The 7,724-nt window shown below is 38.8% G+C and overlaps 1 pseudogene; it reads left to right on the top strand.

The window, feature by feature from the left end:
- Window positions 1-6,268: 6,268 nt before the first annotated feature.
- Window positions 6,269-7,466, top strand: LOC143651555 (eukaryotic translation initiation factor 3 subunit M pseudogene; annotated as a pseudogene).
- The last annotated feature ends 258 nt before the right edge of the window (window positions 7,467-7,724 follow it).

The following is a 7,724-nucleotide window of genomic DNA, read 5'->3' as shown; positions in this document are numbered from 1 at the left end:
AAGACAGTCTTGGGCTTACACCCTTCATACTCTTGCAAGTATACTGAGGGTTAAATTTCTAGAAGCAGAATTTCAGGGTCAAAAGGTATGACATTTAAACTGTTTTTAATATTTAACATTGTAAACATTACCCAGTTGCTCTTCCAAAGAGTTGTATACATCTGTATATCCATCAACTATAACTAAAATACTTGTTTCTTCCCATCTTCCCTGCTGCAATTTGAATTTCTTTCTGAGTTCAGTGATGACCAGGTTGTCCCACCTGACTTTCAGTGAGTGAGTCCCTTTCCTTCATTCTTTTCTCCTTTGAGCTGGGGAGAAGACAGTAGAATAATCACAGCGCCCCACCTGCTGCACTTCCTCTGTGGGCTTCAGGGGACTACTTCCTTTAGTCCTTCAGGCCTCCTTAACTCCATTTCACAGAGGGGGAGCCTGAGCAGGAGCTGGGACTGGAGCTGCAGCCTGTCTGACCACAAGAAGCTTTTCTTCCTGGGCCACACCTGCAGAGGGTGAGCTGGAAAGCTGCATGGATCTGTGTCCTCCCAGCATTTGGGACTTTGACTGCATCTCTTCACAGCCCAGGGGGGTGTTCTCCCTGGAGTCCTTGCCTGAGGAACATGCTTTTGCCTCCTTCTGTGAGGGAATGCCAGCTACGTACCGTGACTTGCCCCCTGTAGCCTCCACGAAATGTGGGAAGAATGACTAGTTGCTGGGGTGCAAAGAAAGCCCATCTCACTCCAGGAGGAAGGGGGCAAGCAAGGGGCAGGGGGATCTGGATCCACCACCAAATAGAATGGGCTGTTGGTGCCACTTCAAATTGCACCTCGAATGGGCCTTTGGAATCCTGAGAACTATCCCTCATCACCCACTCTCCGAACCTCTTCATTTGCCTGAATGTGTTCCTCTTTTTCTTTTCCCTTCTGTTGAAATGGATGCTCTGTCCGAGCTCCTCTTAAAGATCGGCCTTCCACTGGGAGCTGGCCTCCACCTCCCCTTCTCAGACACGCTGGTGGGCTGTGCCCACCAGCATGCAAACAGGTGCTACCATTTCCCCTCCTACAAAAAACCTTCTTTGACCTGCTGTCTGCAGCAGAGCCCCACTTTCTCTCCCCCTGAACCAAAATTGCTCTAATGTGTTGCCTAGACAATGCTGCTCCACTGCCTTGACTTCCATTCTACTTTCCAGCCACACCCTGCCCAAGAGCTTTCTCATTTCAAGCTCACGCCCTGCCTAATCCTGTGGCCAGGTCTCTAGGCTCATTACTTGACCTCTTGGAAGCATTCACTAACTGATCACTAAGTGTTCTATTTTATAATTAATTAGTTTATTATTTTTAATTAAAATTTTTTTGGAAAAATACGACAACAAAGTAACACATTCTTAACATATGATCATTCTGTTCTACATATATAATCAGTAATTCACAATATCATCGCATAGTTGCATATTCATCGTCATGATCATTTCTTAGAACATTTTCATCAATTCAAAAGAAATAAGAAGACAACAGAAAAAAATTCATACATACCATACCCCTTACCCCTCCCTTTCTTTTTTAAATTTATTTATTTTTAATTTATGATACATAACCACATACAAATACAAACGTTCTTATCATATGAGCATTCCGTTCTTGTTATATAATCAATAACTCACACTATCATCACATAGTTGTATATTCATCATGATCATTTTCTAGAACATCTGCATCAATTTAGAAAAAACAATAAAAAGACAGAAAAAAATTCATACATACCATACTCCTTGCCCCTCCCCTTCATTGATCACCAGCATTTCAATCTACTAAATTTATTTAAACATCTGTCCCTCTATTATTTATTTATTTTTAATCCATATGTTTTACTTGTCCATCAGTAAGGTAGACAAAAAGAACATCAGACACAAGGCTCTCAGAACCACACAGTCACACTGTGACAACCATATCATCATACAATTATCTTCAAAGAACATGGCCACCAGAGCACAGCTCCACATTTTCAGGCGGTTCCCTCCAGCCTCTCCATTACAACTTGACTAACAAGGTGATATCTATTTAATGCATAAGAATAACCTCCAGGATAACCTTTCGACTCTGTTTGGAATCTCTCAGCCACTAACACTTTATTTTGTCTCATTTCGCCCTTCCCCCTTTTGGTCGAGAAGGTTTTCTAGGTCTCTTGATGCTGAGTTCCAGCATCAAGATTTCTATCCCACGTTGCCAGGAAGGTCCACACCCCTGGAAGTCACGTCCCACATAGAGAGGGAGAGGGCAGTGAGTTTGCTTGCTGTGTTGGCCGAGAAAGAGAGGCTACATCTGAGCAACAGAAGAGGTTCTCTTGGGGGTGACTCTTAGGTCTAATTTTAAGTAGGCTTAGCCTGTCCTTTGCGGGATTAAATTTCATATGAACAAACCCCAAGATTGGAGGCTTGGCCTATTGCTTTGGCTGTCCCCACTGCCTGTGAGAATATCAAGAATTCTCCACTTTGGGAAGTTGAATTTTCCCCCTTTCTCACCATTCACCGTAGGGGACTCTGTAAATACTTCCCTATTCACTGTTCAAACTGCTCTGGGATTTTTCTGGGCATCACTCTGGACAAACCTACAAAATCTCATGCCCTATGCAATGTTCCAAGTACTATGGTGTTCGATTAAGCTGTCCACATAAGTTATAATAGGAAATGCACTAGTCAAAATATAAATTTTGTACCAAATAAACATTTTTTGCTTATCTCACACATAAATTAAAGTTTTAGTATATTAATCACCATCTATTTTCAACACCCTGCATTATTGACATTCCTTTGTTCTTCTTCATGCAGAAATATTTTTAAATTTGCACGTTTAGTCACTGTCATTATACACTCTAGGCATTCCTAGATTTTTCCATCATAGTCTTTATTGTCTATCTTTCCTTCTGATTTCATTTGTGCCCCCAGCCCTCCTCCCTCTATCATTCTCACATTCAGCTTCATTCAGTGTTTTAACATTATTGTATTACAGTTAGGTAGTATTGTGCTATTCATTTCTGAATTTTTGCAATCAGTCCTGTTGTACAATCTGTATCCCTTCAGCTCCAGTTACCCAATATCTACTGTATTTCTATCTCCTGATGATCTCTGTTACCAACTGAAATTCTCCAAGTTCGTTCATTAATGTCAGTTCATATCAGTGAGACCATACAGTATTTGTCCTTTTGTTTCTGGCTAATCTCACTCAGCATAATGTCCTTAAGGTCCATCCATGTTGTTACATGCTTCATGACTTTATTCCGTCTTAAAGCTGCATAATATTCCATCGTATGTATATACCACAGCTTGCTTAGCCACTCATCTGTTGATGGACATTTTGGCTGTTTCCATCTCTTGGCAATTGTAAATAATGCTGCTATAAACATTGGTGTGCAAATGTCTGTTTGTGTTCTTGCCCTCGTGTCCTCTGAGTAGATACCTAGCAATGGTATTGTCAGATCATATGGCAATTCTATATTTAGCTGCCTGAGGAACTGCCACACTGTCTTCCACAGTGGTTGTACCATTTGACATTCCCACCAACAGTGGTTAAGTGTGCCTCTTTCTCCACATCCTCTCCAGCACTTGTCGTTTTCTGTTTTATTGATAATGGCCATTCTGTGGGTGTGAGATGATATCTCATTGTGGTTTTGATTTGCATTTTCCTAATAGCCAGGGAAGTTGAGCATCTTTTCATGTGCCTTTTGGCCATTTGTATTTTCTCTTCTGAGAAGTGTTTGTTCATGTGTTTTGCCCATTTTGTAGTTGAGTTGTCTGTCTTTTGTTGTGGAGTTGAACAATCTCTTTATATGTTCTGGATACTAGACCTTTATCAGATATATCATTTCCAAATATTGTCTCCCATTGTGTAGGCTGTCTTTATCCTTTCTTGACGAAGATCTTTGATGCATAAAAGTGTTTAATTTCAAGGAGTTCCCTTTTATCTATTTCTTTCTTTAATGCTCATGCTTTGGATGTAAGTTCTAGGAAACCACCATCTATTATAAGATTGATAGGATATTTCCCTGCATTTTCTTCTAAAAGTTTTATGGTCTTAGATCTAATGTTTAGGTCTTTGATCCATTTTGAGTTAATTTTTGTATAGGGTGTGAGATATGGATCCTCTTTCATTCTTTTGCATGTGGATATCCAGTTCTTTAGGCACAATTTATTGAAGAGACTGTTCTGTCCCAGTTGAGTTGGCTTGACTGCCTCATCAAAGATCAATTGTCCATAGATGAGAGGGTCTATATCTGAACATTCTATTCGATTCCATTGGTCAGTGTACCTATCTTTATGCCAGTAGCATGCTGTTTTGACCATTGTAGCTACATAATACTCCTTAAAGTCAGGTAGCATGAGGCCTCCAACTTCATTTTTCTTTCTCAGGATATTTTCAGCTATTCGGGGCACCCTGCCCCTCCAGAAAAATTTGGTTATTGGTTTTTCTATTTCTGAAAAGTAAGTTTTTGGGATTTTAATTGGTATTGCATTGAATCTGTAAATCAACTTAGGTAGAATTGACATCTTAATTATATTTAATCTTCCAATCCATGAACATGGTATGCCCTTCCATTTATTTAGGTCTTCTGTGATTTCTTTTGACAATTTCTTGTAGTTTTCTTGTATAAGTCTTTTGTATCTTTAGTTAAGTTTATTTCTAAATATTTTATTCTTTTGGTTGCAATTGTAAATGGAATTCTTTTCTTGATTTCCCCCTCAGATTGTTCATTACTAGTGTATAGAAATACTACAGATTTTTGAGTGTTGATCTTGCAACCTGCCACTTTGCTGTACTCATTTATTAGCTCTAGTAGTTTTGCTGTGGATTTTTCAGGGTTTCAGACATATAGTATCATATTATCTGCAAACCGTGAGAGTTTTACTTCTTCTTTTCCAATTTTGATGCCTTGTATTTCTTTTTCTTGTCTAATTGCTCTGGCTAGAACTTCCAACACAATGTTGAATAACAATGGTGATAGTGGACATCCTTGTCTTGTTCTTGATCTTAGGGAGAAAGTTTTCAGTTTTTCCCTGTTGAGGATGATGTTAGCTGTGGGTTTTTCATATATTCCCTTTATTATGTTGAGGAAGTTCCCTTCTATTCCTATCCTTTGAAGTGTTTTCAACAAGAAAGGATGCTGAATTTTGTCAAATGCCTTTTCTGCATCAATCGAGATGATCATGTCGTTTTTCTGCTTTGAGTTGTTGATATGGTGTATTGCATTAATTAATTTTCTTATGTTGAACCATCCTTGCATACCTGGGATGAATCCTACTTGATCATGGTGTATAATTTTTTTAATGTGCTGCTGGATTTGATTTGCAAGAAATTTGTTGAGGATTTTTCATCTATATTCATTAGAGAGATTGGTCTGTAGTTTTCTTTTCTTGTAATATCTTCGTCTGGCCTTGGTTTGAGGGTGATGTTGGCTTCATAGAATGAGTTAGGTAGCTTTCCCTCCTCTTCAATTTTTTTGATGAGTTTTAGCAGGATTGGTACTAATTCTTTCTTGAATGTCTGTTAGAATTCACATGCGAAGCCATCTGGTCCTGGACTTTTTTGGGGGGGGAGCTTCTTAATGACTGATTCAATTTCTTTACTTGTGATTGGTTTGCTGAGGTTGTCTATTTCTTCTTGAGTCAATGTTGGTTGTTCATGCCTTTCTAGGAAGTTGTCCATTTCATCTACATTGTCTAGTTTATTAGCATGAAGCTGTTCATAGTATCCTCTCATTACTTCGTTTATTTCTGTGGGGTCAGTGGTTATGTCTGCTCTTCCATTTCTGACTTTTTTATATGCATCCTCTCTCTTCTTCTTTTTGTCAACCTTGCTAAGGGCTCATCAATCTTATTGATTTTCTCATAGAACTAACTTCTGGTTTTGTTGATTTTCTTTGTTGTATTCATGTTCTCAATTTCATTTATTTCTACTCTAATCTTCATCATTTCTTTCCTTTTGCTTCTTTGGGGTTAATTTGCTGTTCTTTCTCCAGTTCTTCCAAGTGGACAGGTAATTCCTTGATTTTTGCTCTTCCTTCTTTTTTGATATAGGCATTTAGGGCAATAAATTTCCCTCTTAGTACTGCCATTGCTGCATCCCGTAACTTTTGATATGTTTGTGTTTTCATTTTCATTTGCCTTGAGATGTTTACTGATTTCTCTTGTAATTTCTTCCTTGACCCACTGGTTGTTTAAGAGTGTGTTGTTGAGGCGTGGTCCGCGAGTGGAGCGTCCCTGACGACCAGGCTTCTCGCCATGAGCATCCCGGCCTTCATCGATATCAGTGAGGAAGATTAGGCTGCTGAGCTTCGAGCTTATCTGAAATCTAAAGGAGCTGAAATTTCAGAAGAGAACTCAGAAGGTGGACTCCATGTAGATTTAGCTCAGATTATTGAAGCCTGTGATGTGTGTCTGAAGGAAGATGATAAAGATGTTGAAAGTGTGATGAACAGTGTGGTATCCCTCCTCTTGATCCTGGAACCAGACAAGCAAGAAGCTCTGATTGAAAGCCTGTGTGAAAAGCTGGTCAAATTTCGGGAAGGTGAATGGCCATCTCTGAGGCTGCAGTTGCTAAGCAACCTCTTCCATGGGATGGACAAGAATACTCCTGTAAGGTATACAGTGTACTGCAGCCTCATTAAAGTGGCAGCATCTTGTGGGCTATCCAGTACATTCCAACTGAGCTGGATCAAGTTAGAAAATGGATTTCTGACTGGAACCTCACCACTGAAAAAAAAACACACACTTTTAAGGCTACTTTACGAGGCACTTATGGATTGTAAGAAAAGTGATGCTGCTTCAAAAGTAATGGTGGAATTGCTAGGAAGTTACACGGAGGACAATGCTTCTCAGGCTAGAGTTGATGCTCACAGGTGTATTTTACGAGCTTTGAAAGATCCAAATGCATTTCTTTTTGATCATCTTCTTACCTTAAAACCAGTCAAATTTCTGGAAGACGAGCTTATTCATGATCTTTTAACCATTTTTGTGAGTGCTAAATTGGCATCATATGTCAAGTTCTATCAGAATAACAAGGACTTCATTGATTCACTTGGGCTATTACATGAACAAAATATGGCAAAAATGAGACTACTCACTTTTATGGGAATGGCAGTAGAAAATAAAGAAATTTCCTTTGACACGATGCAGCAAGAACTTCAGATTGGAGCTGATGATGTTGAAGCATTTGTTATTGATGCAGTAAGAACTAAAATGGTCTACTGCAAAATTGATCAGACCCAGAGAAAAGTAGTCGTCAGTCATAGTACACATTGGACATTTGGAAAACAGCAATGGCAACAACTGTATGACACACTTAACGCCTGGAAACAAAACTTGAACAAAGTGAAAAACAGCCTTCTGAGTCTTTCTGATACCTGAAATTTTATGCATATTTTATTTTGTTCTTTTTGGAAAAAAGAATCTAAACCTTAGTAAATCATTATAAGTTGAACTCTGATTACAGTCTGTACATTTATTATCTCATTTAAAGTAAAAGAAATCAGAAACTCCAGAGATGCAAAGTAATAAATTATATAAACTGTCAATCAATATGACTGTCTTGTATAATACTTCCTAAGTTGTGGTCTTTGAGGAAGGATTTTGAAAGAACAGCAAGAGCTGTGAAGAAAGGTTATGTGGAGGGAAGACACAATGTTTAAGAATTTGTAAGTTAAAGGGAATTGGATGCTAAGAGCAAACTCTGCAAATG

Source organism: Tamandua tetradactyla, chromosome 12, assembly GCF_023851605.1.
Source record: "Tamandua tetradactyla isolate mTamTet1 chromosome 12, mTamTet1.pri, whole genome shotgun sequence".
Classification (NCBI taxonomy): domain Eukaryota; kingdom Metazoa; phylum Chordata; class Mammalia; order Pilosa; family Myrmecophagidae; genus Tamandua; species Tamandua tetradactyla.
The sequence above is the reverse complement of the archived record's forward strand: the minus strand, read 5'-3'. Positions and strand labels throughout refer to the sequence as shown.